Here is a 22,648-nt window from a genome sequence, read left to right as displayed (position 1 = left end):
CTTGGGCATGCCAAGGTGTTCCAGTTTGCTAATGCTGCCATTATGCAAAACACCAGAAATGGCTTGGCTTTTATAAAGGGGGTTTATCTGCTTACAAAGTTACAGTCTTAAGGCCATAAAGTGTCCAAGGTAAGGCATCAACAATAGGGTGCCTTCACTGGAGAAATGCCATTGGCATCCAGAAAACCTCTGTTAGCTGGGAAGGCACATGGCTGGTGTCTGCTTGCTCCCAGGTTGCATTTCAAAATGGCATTCTCCAAAGTGTTGCTCTTGGGGCATTTTGTCCACTCTTAGCTGCAGCTGCTCTGCATCTGGGCTTGTGTGTCTCTTTTTAAAGTACTCCAGTGATCCAATAAAGACCCACCCTGAATGGGTGAGGCAACACCTCCATGGAAATAATCCAATGAAAGGTCTCACCCACAGCTGATGGAGTCACATCTCCATGGAAACATTGAACCAATAGGTTCCAACCTAATCAACACTAATACATCTGCCCTCACAAGATTGCATCAAAGAATATGGCTTTTTCTGGGGGACATCATATATACAAACCAGCACACCAGGCTCTTGGTGTCCTTGCAGAGCCTAGTCTAGGGATCACCATCCTCATACCATGTTCAGACCCTTCTCCAGCTGCTGTGCCATCCTCCATTTCCAGCCTTGCAAGGTGTTCTAGTTTGCTAATGTTTCCAGAATGCAAAACACCAGAGATGGATTGGCTTTTATAAAAGGGGGTTTATTTGGTTACACAGTTACAGTCTTAAGGCCATAAAGTGTCCAAGGTAACACATCAGCAATCAGGTACCCTCACTGGAGGATGGCAAATGGCGTCCAGAAAACCTCTGTTAGCTGGGAAGGCACGTGGCTGGCGTCTGCTCCAAAGTTCTGGTTTCAAAATGGCTTTCTCCCAGGACATTCCTCTCTAGGCTGCAGCTTCTCTCCAAAATGTCACTCTCAGTTGCTCTTGGGGTGTTTGTCCTCTCTTAGCTTCTCCGGAGCAAGAGTCTGCTTTCAACAGCTATCTTCAAACTGTCTCTCATCTGTAGCTCCTCTCTCAGCTTCTGTGCATTCTTCAAAGTGTCCCTCTTGGCTGTAGCAAGCTTGCTCCTTCTGTCTGAGCTTATATAGTGCTCCAGTAAACTAATCAAGGCCCATGCTGAATGGGCGGGGCCACACCTCAATGGAAATTATCCAGTGAAAGATCTCGCCCACAGTGAGTGATCACATCTCCATGGAAACATCCAATCAAAAGTCTCCAACCCAATCAACACAAATAAATTTCCTGCCCACACAAGACTGCATCAAAGATAATGGTGTTTTTGGGGACGTAATACATCTAAACCAGCACACAAGGGATGGAAAATAGATGTTCCTCTTGGAGGCCAGAACCCTTACCCAACCCCTTCTAGTCCTTCCCTCGGAAGCTCAGTCCCTGTGGCGGCATAGCCGGTAAGAGCACATCTCTGGAGCCAGACTGCCTGGCTTCAAATCCTTCCTCCTCACTTCCTGTGTGTGTAACCCATGCCCATGACCTCTCTGTGTCTCAGTTCCCAAACCCATAAAATGGGAATAATCATACTGTTGAGAGTTATTGGGAGGATAAAATGACTTTTGAGCTTTAATATAGGCATTTAATACAGGCGTTTAATACACATAGTAAACGCTCAACAGGTATTAACTATTACTATTATTATCCTAGCAGGGAAAGGGGAAAAAGGACTGTCCAAAAGAGAGAGAGTATTCTCTCTTGGATGTCTCCTGTGAGTGCACACTCATACTGGCATTACTTTGGGCTCTCTCTCTCTCTCTCTCTCTCTCTCTCTCTCTCTCTCTCTCTCTCTCTCTCTCTCTCTCTCTTTCTCTCTCTCTCACACACACACATACATACACACCTTGAACTCCCAACCGTCCCATGGGACAGGAAAGGGCATCATGTTTTCTGGAGTTCTTGGGGTGGGGGTGTGTTTTTCCCATGGGTGTGGGTCCCTGAGACGGGCGGCCCAGGCACAGCAGCCACATGTGCAAAGGCACATAGGTGACATGGCCCAGGAGACATGGCTGGGGCGGGCTCAACGCGGCTCCCAGGGGCAGGCAATTGAGCTGTGCTGGGGGTGGTAGCAGGAGAGACTTGGGAAGTTCCAGATTATTGGGGTCTACTTTAGTCTCCTGCACACCCATTTCTTTATTCTTTTATTCACGTATTTACTCGTATTCACTGTACTTCTGTCATCTGGACAGTCGCTTGGAGATGGACAGTCCTTCCCTCAGTCCTCTACCTAAGTTGCTGGGGAACGACGGGCTGAGGCCCCTGGAGGATAATTCTATAAGCGCCTTTCTTTGGTCTTTTTTTTAAAGTCAGGTTTACTGGAGTACAAAATTCACCCCTTTTAGGTGTCCAGCTCTATGAGTTTTGACAAACTCATACAGCTGTGTAATAACCTCCACAATCAAAATATAGAACATTTCCTTCAGCCCCAAAATTTCCCTCATTCCCGCTTTAAGCCAGTCTCCTCTTCTCCAATAAGCTGCCCTGCTAGCTACTGAGCTGACTTCTGTTCTTGCAGCTTTGCCTTTTCTAGAATGCCAGGTAAATGGCATCATACTGTGTGTAGCCCTCTGAGTATGGCTTCTTTCACTTATCCTAATGCAATCAACCTGGATGAAGCTGCACGTCTCAGTAATTCATTCCTTTTTGTTGCTGAATAGTATGGATGCAACACAGTTAGTTTATCCATTCACCAGATGATGGACATTGGGGTTGTTTTCAGTTTGGGGAAATTAGGAATAAAGCCACTATAAACATTCATGTACACGTACTTTATGTGGCTATGTTTTCATTTCCCTTGGATAAAATCCCAGCAGTGGGAATGCTAAGTTACATGGTAAGTGTATAAACTCTATAAAAAGCTTCCAAAAGTTTTCCAGTGTGGTTGTACTATTTCTGCGTCCTTGTCAGCTTTTGATATTGACAGGTGTTTTTAAGCCACTTTAATAGGTTTGTGCTGGTATCTCATTATGGCTTTAATTTGTATTTCCCTAGTGACTAATGACGTTGAACATCTTTTCATTTGTTTATTTGCCACCTGTATATCTTCTTTGGCAAAGTGTAAATTTCAAATATTTTATCTAATATTCTATGGTTTATTATTTTTATTATTGAGTTGTGAGAATTCTTTATATATTCTGGATTCCAGTCTTTTATCAGCTATGTGATTTCTAAATATTTTCTTCCTTTTGTAGTGTCTTTCAAAAGTAGGAGATTTTAATGTTGATGAAGTCTAATTTATTGACATATTTAAAGATTTGTTTTTTGTGTGTATTCTACTAAGCAGTTTTTGCTCCTGTTCTGCCTTTCTCCTTGGACAAGGTGCCTTTTCCTCCTTGAATTTCAGATTGTTTAGTGGCCCTGCAGCCACCTGATGGGTTCTTCAACCTGATGCGCTCAAGAAAAGTTATGACCTTGTAGTTTATCTAGCTTCTTCTTGTTAGGGTGGGAATGATGCTCTTTCTAGATTTATATATCCTAGACAGAAGCAGAACCCACAAATCGGGTGACTTTCTGGTGACTTATTACTTTAATTCCCACAGCAAAGGGCAGGCAACAAGAAATCTATGCTGGTTATTCACAGCACACACATGGCAAATGCTCTCCTTTTTAACTCATGTTAATTTGTATTCAATCCCCTCATCACCATATCTGAACACAGAAACATTGCCGCACCACCACACTCCCAAAGCCAGGGCCCTTCCTTTTCCCTTTGATAAATTTGAGTTCAATGTTGCCTGCTGCCTCACATTTGGGCACCTCTATCATTAGTTCATTCACTGATGCATGCATTCGTTCAACCATCATGGATATGCCAGTTCTGTGCTAGACAACTCAGGAGGCTTGGTGAACCTGGACTGATGATGAACATGGCTGGGGAAAGCTCCAGAACTGGAACCACAACTAGATACATAACTAACTCTTGATGTCTAACTTTGGCCAAGATCTCACAGCTACTGGGCATCCCTTTCCAGACTGCTGGGAGGTTCATTGTACCCTATAGCAGCTGTTCCAAATCTTCAACCTCCTCAAATATACACTTCCACTCCCCCTCTTCTTCTTCCCTAGAAAAAAAAACAAGACCTTTAGTTGTGAGCCTCCTCACCCTCTTTCAGGTCCTCTATTTATTCCTCTCCGATCTCCACCAACCGCCACCCCAACACACACACACACACACACACACACACACACACACACACACACACATCCCAACCTGAGCAGCCAGGGAAGCACAAGTTTCCTCTCAGGACCACAGCCAGCACCTGTACCTTGTGCTAAGCTAGGGGAAGCTGTAGCAGCTGGCAGGGGAACAGGCTCTCACTTTATGCTTATGAGGGCACGCCATCAACCAAACTTTGGAAAGTCCCTGCCCAGCCCTGCCTGAGAAGTGGGCTTGAGGTTGGGTTGGTGGAGCCTATCCCACTTTTGGTGGGGACACCAACCACAAACATCAGAGCCCACAAAAGTCATTTGCTGATAAGCAACCACTGAAGGCCTCCCTTTCCCAGATCCCTCTTTGGTCTCAGACTGCTTTTACCTGATCTGACCTCCCTGGATCCAAAGCCCTGGCTTCAAACCCCAACCTCTATCCCGTCTCTGACCCCTCTCAGGCTTGACCCTTCTTTCCACCTCTCTCTTTGTATTTGGATCACCATTCTCCAACACTTCCTGCTGATGCAGTTCTCAGATTGTCAACATCTTGTGTTTCCTAAGTTGAGTATTTCAGGCCCTGTTCAGGGCCAATGACCCCCCTGTCCAGGCAGGCCCTCTCCCAGGGGAGAGCGTGTGTGTGTGTGTGTGTGTGTGTGTGTTGAGCATAGGGTGCGGGAGGATGAGGGTTGGATTGGGTCACAGGTAGGTAGACAGGCCAGAGTGGTGGAAGCTGGTGGGCCAACCGAGGTGAGTCAGGGCTGCAAACCTGAGGGAGGAGCTGGCTGGGAACACAGGCAATGAGATTCAGGGACCCTGGTACAGAACCCAGAGCAAGGCGTTAGGGGCATCACAGGGGTGAGGCCTTGGTTGGCTCAGGACTGGTCCTGATTCTAGCCAGGGGAGGATGTTCTGCCTGCACATGGGGATTGGGAGGTTGGGGTGAAAACTGGAAATACAGAGTAGGGAGGATAAGCACACGGGCTTTGGCTTCTTACAGATCCGAGCTTCAACCCCAGCTCCGTTGTTTACTAACTATGAGATCTTGGGCTTCACTATCTGGGTACATAAAGCTAATGGCACATTGTGGGGTGTTCAAATAAGTGGTAACTTGTGTTATTTTCCTCCCTCCTCAATATATTTCTCTCTAAAATCTTCCTTTCTTTGTCTTATCTACCTCTATCTAGGTTCCCTTTTCCTTCTCCAAGATGACAGCCTTCAGTGCCATGGACCCAGCCCTTTCTCCTGGATGATCCCAGGATCTTGCTTTCTCACCTCTGTCCTCTGTCTCCCAGCGTCTTCCATCTTCACCCCCGCCCCTGCCCCAGGCACTTCTCCCTCCATCTTCACATGGGCATAGTCTTGCGTGTCCCAAAAATCCCCACGCTTGCCTCAGCTTCCCCTTCAATAGCTGCCCCGTTGTGCCTTGCTCCCACAAGTCTCCACAAGCACTTGTCCACCTCTTCCACTTCCTCCCACCCCCACAAGTTGCTTTCTATTTTTTTAAAACTCTTTCATTATTGAGAATTTCAAACATATACAAAAGTAGACCAAATAGTGTAATAAACTCCATCTGTCAATCACCCATCATCAATAATTGATTAACTCATGACCTCTTTTTCCATATTATTTTGAAGCAAATCCCACACATCATATCACTTAATTAAAAACAACCTTTTTAATGAAAATTAAACTTTTAAATTATCCAATTGTTTCAATAATGTCATATTATTTTACATATTTTTTAAAAATCAGGATCCAAAAAACGTCTAAAACATTATAGTTGGTTGATATATCTTTTATATCTGTTGTAACCTATTGGTTCCACCCTCCATCTTTTTTCTTCCCTTTTAATTTACTTGTCAAAAAAAATGGGTTGGTTGTCCTGTAGAATTTCCAACAGTGTAGTTTGCTGATTCATCCCACAGTGTTGCTTAACTTTCTTTTCTGTCCTCTGTATTTTCTTTAAATTGTAGGTAGCTATAGAGGCTTCTCAAATTTCCTCGACAAATACTTTAAAGGTGATGGGGTGTTCTTTTATCAGGAGGCATCTGTCATGTGGTGTTCTCTGTTTCTGTGATGTCAGCAGCCATTACTGCTCAACACCTAGAGTCATTCATCTGAAGCTGCAAATGGTGATATTCCGATGCAATCATTCCTCTTCATGTATTACCCAGGTAACTTCTATAAAAAACAATTTGCCCTCATCTACCATTTGGAGTGTATAAGAAAGATGGGATACTCTATGCTTTTATTTATTGTTTTTGTTTATGTTTTAAAAATAATGAGTTGATTCACTAGCACTCTCCAATGGTGATCAATTGGATTTTCATTTTGATACCATTATAAATAAATGATTTTATCATATTTGCTGCATTTCAATCCACTGGTGGTTCAGACACTGGGCTGTTTTTCTCTATGGCCATAGCTCCCATCTGTGGCCCCTATTCCACAGCTCCCACTCTCATCCAGCTCCAGTCCCACGATTCTCTCTCCTTGCTCTTTCAAGCCCAGGGGTTCTAACAGCTCCCTGTCTTGGGATGCCTCATCATCCATTGCTAGTTGCTTTATCCCTGCCCACTCCTCCATAGAGAATCTGGTAGTCAAACCCTTTTGCGTGTGCAGTCTGTTTCCAGAAGGAAACTTGACCTACAACTGCCTCCTCCTTTTTGGTATTCTTTTTACTCTTACATGAGGGAATGAGAGAGTTTGGAGCAGCTCTTCCCAAAGGGAAACTAACTTATTCCACAGATATTTTCTGAGCATCTACTTGTGCCAGGCACCCCACTGGTTTATGAGGAAGGGGCAATAAGCAATGGAGGCAGAGACTTCTGTTGCTAGAGGTCGAAGGGTTGTTACATTGTAAATTTATAGTGACCGGATTCTAAGAGGTTAGTACCCTGGGTTGGGGGAGTGAGGGGAGGTCCTCAAATGAGTCATCAGAGAGAATTTGGGACTGATGTGGAGTTGGTCATCTCAGCAGGAAAGGCCACGTTAGGGCTTCTGGTCTGAGCATGGCTTGAGAAGGCAGGGTGCCCTACAGAGCAGGGACGGAGACCTAGGCTTTGACCAGAGATCCGCCAAGGGAAGAATGACCCTGCCATGGATGGAAGCATAATGCCTTAAAAAGAAAAGAAGGTTGGTAAGAGAACTGCCTTTCTGAAGAAAGGGAGGTGCCGAGTTCCCCGCTGGCACTGAGCTGGCCCCCCAGATGGTGGCGCTGTTTCTCTTCAATGCTCTGGGCTGAGCTGGGACGGGTCCTTCCTTCTGCAGCCACCAGGCAACTCCGGGATTCAACAAGGATTCAAGTGCTGAGGCGAACGTGCACCTACATCAGCCCTTCCTAGCGTTGTTTAACCGTGAAACCCTTTGAAAAGTACTCTGAATTTTTGGGACATCAGCAAGAGCTCTGGAATTATCATTTGTGCTCAGATCAGAGTAGAAAGCAAAATAGTCCAAAAGACAAACTCATTGCTGCAAAATGTGATTGCTTTTTCAAAACTTTTAATCTGAATTTAAAATAGTAACTTAGAAAAGTTAAATAATTTTTTAAAGACCTATTTGTTGAAATTGTAAGACTCAAGATACAACAGCATTTATTAAGCAGATGACAGACATCAATGATATCAAGTTACTTGGTAAATACTTCTTGTGAAGTTGAAGCATCATTCCTTCAAGCCATAGGCAATTTCTCCGTGGTCACTTGTCATACTTAAGTAAGACACAGCTTTAAAGGCAGATTATGTCCGTTACAAGAATAACTATATAAAATGTGTTGAGAATTTTTTTAATCTTTTGAAAAATATATTCAATTACATTTTTAGAGAAGAGAGAATAGCAGCTATCATTTATTAAGCTCTTACATGTGCCAGGCTGTATACTCGCTTTACACGCATCACCACATTGAGTCTTGCAACAACTCTATGAGGTAGGAGTATTAATTCCCATTTTTCAGATAAGGAAATTGAGGCACAGAAATTGACTTACAGTTATTCGGCCAAGTGGCAGAGCTGAAGTGTAAATCCAGATGATTTGGTACGTTAAAGCTTCTAACCAATAAATTAACTGGAGGGGTAGTATATTGATATCCTCAGGACTATTTCCTTTAGCCAGATCAGTGTTTTAACAAATGCTTTTAATGCTTTTAGAAATGGCATTTAGGTATAGCATAAGTCCCATTGCCGTACACCTTCTTATTTTATTATCACCTGCCTGACCCCTGAAAGAATTTGAATTTTGGAATCTGACCAACTCTTTGTATGTGTGTCTACTTTTCCAGATAGGATACTCAGAAAATACTTGTAATAGGGTAAGAAAATTAGACACAGATAAGCAAAAGAAAACAAAATGAAGTTACCTTTTTAATGTTAAGGGCCAAACTACTTGTTCTGGCATGGAGCACTTCTATTACAAAGAGTCTCAGTCTTACTTTTTAAAAATATTACTCTTCAGCCTTTGAAGGTTCCCATGTTAACTGTATATTCTCACTAGTGTTTAAGTCCAAATGAATAAAAGACTGGTAATAGTTAAAACAAGTCTTATGAGAAATCACAAAGAAAAACTGTCAGTATTTTCAATATAAGTTGGAAAGGTGTAAAAGTAGCTTCCCATTGGAGTGCTTCTTGATTTACGGACTTTTGCTTTATTCCTTTTGTCAGACACTGTTCAAATTATTAAATAAGAGCTGATAAAATTGTTGCCCCCAAAATAATAGTCAGAGAACGTGTTTACTATTTGAAAGAAAAATTCCATCGGTTAGTTATAAAATTTAATTGCAAGGACCAAGCAGTGGTTATTGGTCACATTAACCATATTAATAGCTATGAAGTGTGTGAATGCTGATTTTTAAATAAATCTGATTTTTAAATCTGATTCCTATAACACTGTTCCGGATCTAAATAAATGTGATTTGGACATGGTTCAATGCATTAGGCTAAGAGAATGACAGTGCAATCATCAATAATTAAACCAAAGACATAATTTTCCAAATCACTTTTAGTAAAATGGAATAAATTCTAGCTACATGAAGCTCAACGCGATCTATTTTTCTACCTGAGATTAAAGTAAGTTTCTCTTTTCCTATCTAAACATAATTCTTGGCATTGAGGTAAATCTGAATTCACTTGATACACTTTGCCAAACTTTTTCAAAAATTTTTAAGCTCTGCTCAAGAGATAAACACTCATATTATACATTTCTACTCACATGCTTTTTTTTTCAAAGACTAATGACAAATTTATGAGGTTGTAGACCTGTAATGGGAACATGATACTACTAATAATATGAAAATAAAAAGCCATTCATTTATACAAAGTGTTTCTGAATGCAATGTGAAAGAGGATCACAGAATCTATGTACACACATTAATCATCAAGAGTTTGGAAATTAAGCTCACTTTAAGAAGATTCATTTTTCCCCTTCTTTTGGAGCAGAGGTTGCAAAGTTGCAACGTACAATAAAAATATTGTGCATAAAAACTCCAAAACCAAACATTAGCCTAAATTAGCAATAACCACAACTTGAACTAAAAATAAAACCCAACTAGACTTTTCCTGTGATTATGCAACTTTTGCTTCCAGGCCTGCAAGTTTTTACTGAGGTAACAACCCCTTAGCAATGCTCACCTTCACATCTGTACCCCCACCCCCCAAAAAAACCTCTACCACTTTCTTCTTCTTGGCTGTCTTTGGCAATGCTTCCAAAGCTTGAAACAAGAGAAACTTCTAAAGTAAATGAGGATGGAAAACAACACTATATGCTTGTATGAAAACCAACCTAAGAGGTTGAACTAAAAAGGAAATACCAGAAGGAAGCAGCACAGTCTGCCCTTAAAAGAAAAAGAGAAACTAAAAATGTAGGGAGGCTGTTCTGGCCCTTTCCCTACAGTATTTCTTGATTACAAGAGTGTGGGACCAAAATTTCAGACTCTGAAAATGTAGTGACTTTGAAGGAGGGGCTAGGGAAGTGAATAACTGATAAAGAAGCACAGCAGTAGCTATCGCTGTCATTGAGTCTCTTTGCTCTGGCACTGGCAATGTCAGTACAATCTACATTGGTGTCAGCCTTTGTTGATCTGGTGGATTTGTCAATTTGAGCCTCAATTTCATTGCCCACCTGAGTCAGGTTCTTCTCCATTTCATCTTCTCTGGCATCATTAGTTACACGTTTAATGTACCTGCCAGTGGCTGGTCCTGGGGCTGCTTGCTGAGGCTGAGCATTTGTCACCCTGCCTGGCTGCTTAGACATGACATTGCTGGTTGAGTTGTCCCCACCACCTCCCCATGCTGCCTTACAGGCCTTGCCAGACTCAAAGTTCTTCATCCTATTACATGGGCAGACACAAAGTCCACAGCACCTGTGGAGTGCTGCTAAAGTCCTCTCTGCTTCTCCCATGTCTTCTTCAATGTGGTTCATCCTGAACAGTGATAGTTCTGATTCCTTTATCCTAAGACTCAATGGCTAAACCCAGGATTCTCCTTTTACTTTCCAGAGACCCATAGGTAACCCTCTGAGCCTTCAGCTGAATTTCTTCTGATGACCGGTCTTCATGATGAATCAAAATTCTTGATGGGGGAGAAACTGAAATGCGGATGTTCAAGTGGCTCCAGCCACTCCTTGCCCAGCCACGGCAGTCCTGACACCCCCAGACCAGACCCGGAGCTGCCTTCAATTACTTTTTACGTGAAAAATAAAAATTTGCTCTGAAAAGGTAAAAGTTGCCTGTAATTCCACCACTTAAAACACACTAGCATTTATTGAGTGCTTACTATATGCCAGGCATTCTTCTAAACACTTTGCATGTTTTCAATCATTACTTATGAGGCAGATAACATTATTGTTCCTGGTAACCATGAGCCAGAGGCTTTAAATAACTTGCCCAGGATCACACAGCTAGTAAAAGATCAAACTTACATTTGGGTTCAGGCAGTCTGACTGCAGAGCTGGTGCTCTTAATTTTATTAAGAGTAGATTTTTCCTCTACTTCCCTAATCCCATTCCCCAGAGCTAGTCACTATTTATATTTTGGTGTATGTTTATCTGCCTTTTTTTTTTCTCTATGGTTACACAAAGAGGCACACACACAAACGAACCCATGCTAGAGAAACTATTTCTTGACTTGCATTTTACATGTATCTGGGACATGTTTCTATACCAACAGATATCATTTTACTTTATTTTTTATAATGTTGACATAATTTTATTCCTTGGCATGAATATGGCATAATTTAATCAGTCTCCTATTAATGGATATTATGAGGGTGTCTAATAGTTGTCTCTTTCAAACTGTAGGAAGCATGCCTTATTTTCCCTTACATTAAAATATTTGGAGAAAATGCATTACTACCATGAATTGTTTTCATATGACAAATGCCTCTTTAAACACTAATGTTTTGTGGAACATTGGGAAACAAACATAAATACTTAAATAAATGCAGTAAACTTACTCAGCTTTAGCTGGTGATCCCTTCTTTTTGGGTTCCAAGGCTACTGCCATGCAGCAGCCACCACCCTAAACAATCTCCTGCCCCATATCTCCAAACCATCACCACATCCTCAACCATCTCACCTCCTAAAAGATGAGACCTGAAACATCAAGGACCAGAAAGATTGGAGGATCCACACTTTCATTTACCTCTGACCCATCATGCTGATTTCTAAGTTTTTTTTATATTGCCTTTGTTATATTAAAGAAAGCATAATGCAATGTTTCCATAAATTATAGTCTCTAGTTTGCATTGATTGTATTTTCCCCCACTCTCACCCTATTTTTAACACTTGCAATGTTGACATTCATTTGTTCTACCTCATGTAAAAACGTATTTGTACCTTTTATTACAATCGTTGAGCACCCTAAGTTTCCCTGAGTTACACAGTCCCAGTCTTTATCATCCGTCTTTTGTTCTGGTGTCCTACATGGTCCCCGCCTTCCTCTTTCAACCATACTCACAGTCATCTTTGTTCAGTGTACTTACATTGCTGTGCTACTATCTCCCAAAATTGTTTTCCAAACCTTTCACTTCTGTCTTTTCCTTTCTGTCTGTAGTGCTCCCTTTAGTGTTTCCTGTAGAGCAGGTATCTTGTTCACAAACTCTGTCATTGTCAGAGAATATTTTAAGCTCTCCCTCATATTTGAAGGATAGTTTTGCCAGATATAGGATTCTTGGTTGGTGGTTTTTCTCTTTCAGTATCTTAAATATGACACCCCACTTCCTTCTTACCTCCATGGTTTCTATTGAGAAATCTGCACATAGTCTTATCAAGCTTCCTTTGTATGTGATAGATCACTTTTCTCTTGCTGCTTTCAGGATTTTCTATCTTTGACATTTGATAATCTGATTATTAAGTGTCTTGGCGTAGGCCTATTCAGATCTATTCTGGTTGGGGTACACTGTGCTTCTTGGATCCGTAATTTTATGTCTTTCATAAGAGACGGGAAATTTTCATTGATTATGTCCTCTATTATTGCTTCTGCCCCTTTTCCCTTCTCTTCTCTTTCTGGGACACCAATGACACGTACACTCTTGTATTTCGTTTTGTCCTTAAGATCCCGGAGACATTGCTCGTATTTTTCCATTGTTTTCTCTTTCTGTTCTTTTGTGTGTAGGCTTTCAGGTGCCTTGTTCTCCAGTTCCTGAGTGTTTTCTTCTGCCTCTTGAGATCTGCTGTTGTATGTTTCCATTGTGTCTTTCATCTCTTGTGTTGTGCCTTTCATTTCCATAGATTCTGCCAGTTGGTTTTTCAAACATTCAATTTCTACCTTATGTACGACCAGTGTTTTCATTACACAGTTTGGCTCTTTGCCATAGCTTCCCTAAACTTTTTGAATTGATTTATTATTAGTTGTTTCAATTCCTGTATCTCAATTGAAGTGTAAGTTTTTTTCCTTTGACTGGGCCATAACTTTGTTTTTCTTAGTGTAGGTTGTAGTTTTCTGTTGTCTAGGCATGGTTTCCTTGGTTACCCCAATCAGGCTTTCCCAGGCCAGAATGGGCTCAGGTCCAAGAAGGAAGAAATATTCAGTATCCAGTTTCCCTGAGGGTATGTTTTAGAAAATTGGCACACCCTGTGATGCCTCAAGTCACTGTGCTTTTCTGCCCAGCATGTGGTACCTGTCAGCCTGTAGTTCCAGACTGGTGTAAGGAGGTGCGGCCTGTGGCTGTTTTCCCCCAGGCTCTGGGGTCTGGTTCTGAATGGAAAGTGGATACTAGAGCTGGGCCCCACCCCTTTCCTCTTAGGGAAGATACCCCTGCTATGGAGAGGTCATTAGCATTTGAATAGACTCTGCCCATGCTATCTCCACCCTTGTCTGGGTCAGAGTGCTGGGAACTGAAAATGACTGAGGCTTTCTCCACTGAGCTGAAACAGGGACAGAAAGCTCCCTTCGGGGCCAGTCCATGGCTACTCACTGGCTCTCCAAGTCAGTCATCACCCAAAGCCTCTGCTTGTTTGGGATTCATAGCTCGCAGCGAGCAGTCCACGCTTATTAATTAAAACCCCAGTTGGAGCTCAGCTGAGCTATATTCACTTGCTCAGAGAAAGCTTCTCTCTAGCACCACAAGGCCTTGTAGCTCGGGCTGTGGGAGAGGGCTCCCGGCTTGGATCCACAGTTTTTGCTTACAGATTTTATGCTGCAATCTCAGGCATTCCTCCCAATTCAGGTGTATGATGAGTGGATGGTCATGTTTGTCTCCCTGTAGTTATTCCAGATTATTTACTAGCTGTTCCTGGTTGTTTAATAGTTGTTCCAGAGGGACTAACTAGCTTCCATTCCTATGCTGCCATCTTAGATCCTCCTGATTTCTAAGTTTTTGTCAGAGGAAATATGTCTTCTCCAATGGAGACACTAGTGACCTATCGGTGGGTGGAGAAAGGATTAAGGAGGAAAAGAGATTTGATTGGGAAATGTGAGTGAGAAGGTAGCTACCAGATACTGACATCAAGATAAATGTGGACATTGGAAATGGTACTTTGGAAATGGTGTTTTCTTGAGGGACAGAGTTAAGTTTTACATGATTTTAGTGGGTTTTTTTGTTAGTGTCAGCTTGAGTCTCCTTAAATAATGCCCCATGGAAGAAAGGACCATCAGGAAGACCAGCTTGTAAATAGGTTACACATGATAGCTGCAGAAGATGGAAGAAGGGACTTGTTTTGAGAAACCCAGTAAGGATTCTAGGAGAAGAGAAACTCAGAAGAAAGAAACAGAAAACAGGCCAAATTTTTGACGTCTAGGAAACAAAAGATTGGGAAGCTGTCTCAGCATCTAGAATTTGCATTAAGAAGAATTTTCATTTCACAATGTCTTGACTGCTGGAGGGAGTAAGGAGTTGTTCACAAAACCATTGTCTCCTGAGCACACAGCTTAGACTACATTTTCCAGCCTCTCTTGAAGTTAGAGGAGGCTGCATGACTGATTGGGTTTTTTTTTTTTTTTTTTTTTTTTTTTTTTTTTCTAATATCCTAGCAACTAAAAAATGCAAAATAAAAAAAAAACATTTATATAAGGATTCAGTATTTGTAATTCTTTGTAATCTTTTTTTTTTAATCATCATTTTATTGAGATATATTCACATACCACGCAGTCATACAAAACAAATTGTACTTTCGATTGTTTACAGTACCATTACATAGTTGTACATTCATCACCTAAATCAATCCCTGACACCTTCATTAGCACACACACAAAAATAACAAGAATAATACTTAGAGTGAAAAAGAGCAATTGAAGTAAAAAAGAACACTAGGTACCTTTGTCTGTTTGTTTGCTTCCCCTACTTTTCTACACATCGATCCATAAACTAGACAAAGTGGAGTTTGGTCCTTATGGCATTCCCAATCCCACTGTCACCCCTCATAAGCTACATTTTTATACAACTGTCTTCGAGATTCATGGGTTCTGGGTTGTAGTTTAATAGTTTCAGGTATCCACCACCAGCTACCCCAATTCTTTAGAACTTAAAAAAGGTTGTCTAAAGTGTGCGTAAGAGTGCCCACCAGAGTGATCTCTCGGCTCGTTTTGGAATCTCTCTGCCACTGAAGCTTATTTCATTTCCTTTCACATCCCCCTTTTGGTCAAGAAGATGTTCTCCATCCCACGATGCCGGGTCTACATTCCTCCCCGGGAGTCATATTCCACGTTGCCAGGGAGATTCACTTCCCTGGGTGTCTGATCCCACGTAGGGGGGAGGGCAGTGATTTCACCTTTCAAGTTGGCTTAGCCAGAGAGAGAGGGCCACATCGGAGCAACAAAGAGGCATTCAGGAGGAGACTCTTAGGCACAAATACAGGGAGGCCTAGCCTCTCCTTTGCAGCAACCGTCTTCCCAAGGGTAAAACTTATGGTAGAGGGCTCAACCCATCAAACCACCAGTCCCCTATGTCTGTGGTCATGTTAGCAACCATGGAGGTGGGGTAGGCGAATACCCCTGCATTCTCCACAGGCTCCTCAAGGGGGCACTACATCGTTTTTTTTTGTTTTTTTTTTTTTTCCTTGTTTGTCTTTTTTCTTTTTTTTTTTTTTAACTTTCCCTTCTTTTTTCAAATCAACTGTATGAAAAAAAAAGTTAAAAAGAAAACAAACATACAATAAAAGAACATTTCAAAGAGACCATAGCAAGGGAGTAAGAAAAAGACAACTAACCTAAGATAACTGCTTAACTTCCAACATGTTCCTACTTTACCCCAAGAAAGTTACATACTATAGCAACATTTCAGTGAACTTGTTCCTACTACATCCATCAGAAATTAACAGACCATAGTCATTTCTGGGCATCCCCAGAACGTTAAATAGCTTATCTGTTCTTCTTGGATTATTGTTCCCCCTTCCTTAATTGCTCTCTACTGCTAGTTCCCCTACATTCTACATTATAAACCATTTGTTTTACATTTTTCAAAGTTCACATTAGTGGTAGCATATAATATTTCTCTTTTTGTGCCTGGCTTATTTCACTCAGCATTATGTCTTCAAGGTTCATCCATGTTGTCATATGTTTCACCAGATCGTTCCTTCTTACTGCCGCGTAGTATTCCATCGTGTGTATATACCACATTTTATTTATCCACTCATCTGTTGATGGACATTTGGGTTGTTTCCATCTCTTGGCAATTGTGAATAATGCTGCTATGAACATTGGCGTGCAGATATCTGTTCGTGTCACTGCTTTCCGATCTTCCGGGTATATCCCGAGAAGTGCAATCGCTGGATCGAATGGTAGCTCTATCTCTAGTTTTCTAAGGAACTGCCAGACTGACTTCCAGAGTGGCTGAACCATTATACAGTCCCACCAACAATGAATAAGAGTTCCAATTTCTCCACATCCCCTCCAGCATTTGTAGTTTCCTGTTTGTTTAATGGCAGCCATTCTAACCGGTGTTAGATGGTATCTCATTGTGGTCTTAATTTGCATCTCTCTAATAGCTAGTGAAGCTGAACATTTTTTCATGTGTTTCTTGGCCATTTGTATTTCCTCTTCAGAGAACTGTCTTTTCATATCTTTTGCCCATTTTATAATTGGGCTGTCTGTACTATTGTCATTGAGTTGTAGGATTTCTTTGTATATGCAAGATATCAGTCTTTTGTCAGATACATGGTTTCCAAAAATTTTGTCCCATTGAGTTGGCTGCCTCTTTACCTTTTTGAGAAATTCCTTTGAGGTGCAGAAACTTCTAAGCTTGAGGAGTTCCCATTTATCTATTTTCTCTTTTGTTGCTTGTGCTTTGGGTGTAAAGTCTAGGAAGTGGCCTCCTAATACAAGGTCTTGAAGATGTTTTCCTACATTATCTTCTAGGAGTTTAATGGTACTTTCTTTTATATTGAGATCTTTGGTCCATTTTGAGTTAATTTTTGTGTAGGGGGTGAGGTAGGGGTCCTCTTTCATTCTTTTGGATATGGATATCCAACTCTCCCAGCCCCATTTGTTGAAAAGACCATTATGGCTCAGTTCGGTGACTTTGGGGGCCTTATCAAAGATCAGTCGGCCATAGATCTGAGGGTCTATCTCTGAATTCTCAATTCGATTCCATTGATCTATATGTCTATCTTTGTGCCAGTACCATGCTGTTTTGGCAACTGTGGCTTTATAATAAGCTTCAAAGTCAGGGAGTGTAAGTCCTCCCACTTCGTTTTTCTTTTTTAAAGTGTCTTTAGCAATTCGAGGCATCTTCCCTTTCCAAATAAATTTGATAACTAGCTTTTCCAAGTCTGCAAAGTAGGTTGTTGGAATTTTGATTGGGATTGCATTGAATCTGTAGATGAGTTTGGGTAGAATTGACATCTTAATGACATTTAGCCTTCCTATCCATGAACATGGAATATTTTTCCATCTTTTAAGGTCCCCTTCTATTTCTTTTAGTAGAGTTATGTAGTTTTCTTTGTATAGGTCTTTTACATCTTTGGTTAAGTTGATTCCTAGGTACTTGATTTTTTTAGTTGCTATTGAAAATGGTATCTTTTTCTTGAGTGTCTCTTCAGTTTGTTCATTTCTAGCATATAGAAACATTACTGACTTATGTGCATTAATCTTGTATCCCGCTACTTTGCTAAATTTGTTTATTAGCTCTAGTAGGTGTATCGTTGATTTCTCAGGGTTTTCTAGATATAAGATCATATCATCTGCAAACAATGACAGTTTACTTCTTCTTTTCCAATTTGGATGCCTTTTATTTCTTTGTCTTGCCGGATTGCCCTGGCTAGCACTTCCAGCACAATGTTGAATAACAGTGGTGACAGCGGGCATCCTTGTCTTGTTCCTGATCTTAGAGGGAAGGCTTTCAGTCTCTCACCATTGAGTACTATGCTGGCTGTGGGTTTTTCATATATGCTCTTTATCATGTTGAGGAAGTTTCCTTCAATTCCTACCTTTTGAAGTGTTTTTATCAAAAACGGATGTTGGATTTTGTCAAATGCTTTTTCAGCATCTATTGAGATGATCAATTGATTTTTCCCTTTCGAGTTTTTAATGTGTTGTAATACATTGATTGTTTTTCTTATGTTGAACCATCCTTGCATGCCTGGAATGAACCCCACTTGGTCATGGTGTATGATTTTTTTAATGTGTCTTTGGATTCGATTTGCAAGTATTTTGTTGAGGATTTTTGCATCTATATTCATTAGGGAGATTGGCCGGTAGTTTTCCTTTTTTGTAGCATCTTTGCCTGGTTTTGGTATTAGATTGATGTTAGCTTCATAAAATGAGTTAGGTAGTGTTCCATTTTTTTCAATGTTTTGAAAGAGTTTGAGTAAGATTGGTGTCAGTTCTTTCTGGAAAGTTTGGTAGAATTCCCCTGTGAAGCCATCTGGCCCTGGGCATTTATTTGTGGGAAGATTTTTGATGACTGATTGGATCTCTTTGCTTGTGATGGGTTGGTTGAGGTCTTCTATTTCTTCTCTGGTCAGTCTAGGTTGTTCATATGTTTCCAGGAAATTGTCCATTTCTTCTACATTATCCAGTTTGTTGCCATACAGTTGTTCATAATATCCTCTTATAATTTTTTTAATTTCTTCAGGATCTGCAGTTATGTCACCTTTTTCATTCATTATTTTGTTTATATGGGTCTTCTCTCTTTTTGATTTTGTCAGTCTAGCTAGGGGCTTGTCAATCTTGTTGATCTTCTCAAAGAACCAACTTTTGGTGATATTTATCCTCTCTATTGTTTTTTTGTTCTCTATGTCATTTATTTCTGCTTTAATCCTTGTTATTTCTTTTCTTGTACTTGGTTTAGGATTGGTTTGCTGTTCATTTTCTAGCTTCTTCAGTTGATCCATTAGTTCTTTGATTTTGGCTCTTTCTTCCTTTTTAATATATGCGTTTAGTGCTATAAATTTCCCCCTTAGCACTGCTTTTGCTGCATCCCATAGGTTTTGGTATGTTGTGTTCTCATTTTCATTCGTCTCTATATATTTAGCAATTTCTCTTGCTATTTCTTCTTTAACCCACTGATTGTTTAGGAGTGTGTTGTTTAACCTCCAGGTATTTGTGAATTTTCTAAGTCTCTGATGGTTATTGACTTCTAATTGTATTCCATTGTGGTCAGAGAATGTGCTTTGAATAATTTCAATCTTTTTAAATTTATTGAGGCTTGTTTTATGTCCCAGCATATGATCTATTCTGGAGAAAGTTCCGTGAGCACTAGAAAAGTATGTGTATCCTGGTGATTTGGGATGTAATGTCCTGTAGATGTCTGTTAAATCTAATTCATTTATCAGATTGTTTAGGTTTTCAATTTCCTTATTGGTCTTCTGTCTGGTTGATCTATCTATAGGAGAGAGTGATGTGTTGAAGTCTCCCACAATTATTGTGGGAACATCAATTGCTTCCTTTAGTTTTGCCAATGTTTCTCTCATGTATTTTGTGGCACCTTGATTGGGTGCATAGACATTTACGATTGTTATTTCTTCTTGCTGAATTGCCCCTTTTATTAGTATGTAGTGGCCTTCTTTGTCTCTCAAAACATCCCTGCATTTGAAGTCTATTTTATCTGAGATTAATATTGCTACACCTGCTTTCTTTTGGCTGTAGCTTGCATGAAATATTTTTTTCCATCCTTTCACTTTCAGTTTCTTTGTGTCCCTGTGTCTAAGATGAGTCTCTTGTATGCAACATATTGATGGTTCATTTTTTTTGATCCATTCTGCGAATCTATATCTTTTAATTGGGGAGTTTAATCCATTTACATTCAACGTTAAAACCGTGAAGGCATTTCTTGAATCGGCCATCTTATCCTTTGGATTATGTTTGCCATATTTTTCCCTCTCTCTATTAATATCCTTTATTGTACCCATACCGAATCTCTTTAGTACTGAACCTTTCTCCAAGTCTCTCTGTCCTGTCTTTGTTTCTCTGTCTGTAGGGCTCCCTTTAGTATCTCCAGTAGGGCAGGTCTCTTGTTAGCAAATTCTCTCAGCATTTCTTTGTCTGTGAAAAATTTAAGCTCTCCCTCAAATTTGAAGGAGAGCTTTGCTGGATAAAGTATTCTTGGCTGGAAATTCCTCTCACTCAGAATTTTAAATATATCATGCCACTGCCTTCTCGCCTCCATGGTGGCTGCTGAGTAGTCACTACTTAGTCTTATGCTGTTTCCTTTGTATGTGGTGAATTGCTTTTCTCTTGCTGCTTTCAGAACTTGCTCCTTCTCTTCTATGTTTGACAGTGTGATCAGTATATGTCTCGGAGTGGGTTTTTTTGGATTTATTCTATTTGGAGTTCGCTGAGCATTTATGATTTGTGTATTTATGTTGTTTAGAAGATTTGGGAAGTTTTCCCCAACAATTTCTTTGAATACTCTTCCTAGACCTTTACCCTTTTCTTCCCCTTCTGGGACACCAATGAGTCTTATATTCGAACGTTTCATATTATCTATCATATCCCTGAGGTCCATTTCGAGTTTTTCAATTTTTTTCCCCATTCTTTCTTTTATGCTTTCATTTTCCATTCTGTCATCTTCCAGGTCACTGATTCGTTGTTCAACTTCCTCTAGTCTTGTACTATGAGTGTCCAGAATCTTTTTAATTTGGTCAACAGTTTCTTTAATTTCCATAAGATCATCCATTTTTTTATTTAGTCTTGCAATGTCTTCTTTATGCTCTTCTAGGGTCTTCTTGATTTCCTTCATATCCCGTACTAGGGTCTCATTGTTCATCTTTAGTTCTTTGAGTAGCTGCTCTAGGTGCTGTGTCTCTTCTGTTCTTTTGATTTGGGTGCTTGGGCTTGGGTTATCCATATCGTCTGGTTTTTTCATATGCTTTATAATTTTCTGTTGTTTTTGGCCTCGTGGCATTTGCTGACCTTGATAGGGTTCTTTTAGGGTTTGTAGACCAGTTGAAGTCCTTATCTCTAATTTATCAGATCTACAGCTTCGTGGAGTACACTTTCTCTAACTAACCAGCAGGTGGCGTCCACGAGCCACCTGTTCTCCACAAGCCAGATCTCCCCTGCTTAGCCTTTTTGGTGAGTGGGGGAGTGAGTCTTGTGGGGCCCAATTGGTGTCCCAAGCTTGCGTGTGTAGTTGGTGTTGCCTGCCCTGTATGTGGGGCGTGTTTCTGGGCAGTCGGGGAGGGGGGGTGGCCCTAACAATCAAATCTCCCTGATGATCCTAGAGTTTTAAAGCTACTGCAATAGTCTAATCCTTCAGTTCAGTCCTGCCACAGTTTGTCTCTGCCACTGACCCACAAGTCTTTGGTATTGGCGTATGGCTCCTGAGACTTGCAAGTGGGCCCCTCTTCCAGGCTGTGCACCCCGGGTCCTCTGTTGAGGGATGACTGTGCTATGTCGCAGGTGAGTGCCGTCCCCCCAGGGCAGTTCTGGGCTGCTGGGCTGTGTTGGGAGGCTCCCAGTCTGCTCAAATGATGGCTGAATGGGGCTCTGTTAATTCACACTGCTCCCCCTTCCCAGCTCTGGGACATTCAGCTGAGGTTGCAGGGAAGGCTAATGTCCACGCCCAGTTTTGTGGTGTGTGCCTGTTATTTGAAGCACTTCCGTCACACTGGGTTGTCTGGGGCAGCTCTGGGCTATGGGGCTGGCGATGGGCAGGAGTGTTTCCTGTCCACCAGGATGGTGGCTGTGAGCGGACACCCCCCTTTTCTTGGGAAGTTGTGTTGTTTAGTGAATTTTCTCAGCCACTGGATTATTGCCTTTTGTCTCAGAGCTCTCTTAGTTCTGCTCTTGACTTGACGTGCCCAAATTTCAATTCTTTGAAGCTTTCTGTATTGAGCTTCTTAGAGTAATTGTTTTAGAAAAAGCAAAAAGGATTTAAAAAAAAAAAAAAAAAAAAAAAACGGCCCTCCTCAGAGATCTAATGGGTTATTGAAATGCTAATAGACAAAGCAACCAGGGCCATTAAGGAAAGGTGCCCAGGGCAGAGAGATCAGCCTTGCTTCGGGATTTGCATATGCGCCTCAAGGCCTGATCTCCGCCCTTCCCCTTTCTGTGTTCACCAGAACTCCAAAAATCCTCTGCTTTTATTTTGGAGTTTTTCGTGTTGTTTTTTTTCTATGCCTGTCTCCTCTCTGCTGGGCTGGCTGCTCTCAGAGTCTCTGGTGTCTGGCCTCAGTCTATCTATGGTTGGAGTTTGAATCAGTAGAATGAGTTTCCGGTAAGAGCAGCCACTGCAATTCTCCCTTCTCCTTCCTGGAGCTGACAGCCCCTCCTCCCCCGGGACTGAGCCTGGCAGGGAGGGGCGCGGGTCCCCTGGCCGCAAAAACTTACAGATTTCGCTGATCTCAGCAGTTCCACGTTTTCATGAGTGTTGTATGAAGTATGCCCAAAGACAGATTGCTCTGTGGTGTCCAGTCCACGCAGTTCCTGGCTTTTTACCTACTTTCCTGGAGGAGTAACTAAAACATACAGCTCACCAGTCTGCCATCTTCTGTAATCTCTAGATACAATTTTAAATCACCTACCACCAAGAAGGCTGCTGAACCTTGATCAGGTATGAAAACACAGGCTTAGTGACCAAATAA

The 22,648-nt window shown here is 41.3% G+C and overlaps 1 pseudogene; it reads right to left on the bottom strand.

Annotated features, from left to right (window-relative positions):
• Positions 1-4,894: 4,894 nt before the first annotated feature.
• Positions 4,895-11,839, bottom strand: LOC119540699 (annotated as a pseudogene).
• Between the last annotated feature and the right edge of the window lie 10,809 nt (positions 11,840-22,648).

The sequence above is a fragment of the Choloepus didactylus genome, chromosome 7 (assembly GCF_015220235.1).
Source record: "Choloepus didactylus isolate mChoDid1 chromosome 7, mChoDid1.pri, whole genome shotgun sequence".
In the NCBI taxonomy this organism is placed as follows: domain Eukaryota; kingdom Metazoa; phylum Chordata; class Mammalia; order Pilosa; family Megalonychidae; genus Choloepus; species Choloepus didactylus.
The sequence above is the reverse complement of the archived record's forward strand: the minus strand, read 5'-3'. Positions and strand labels throughout refer to the sequence as shown.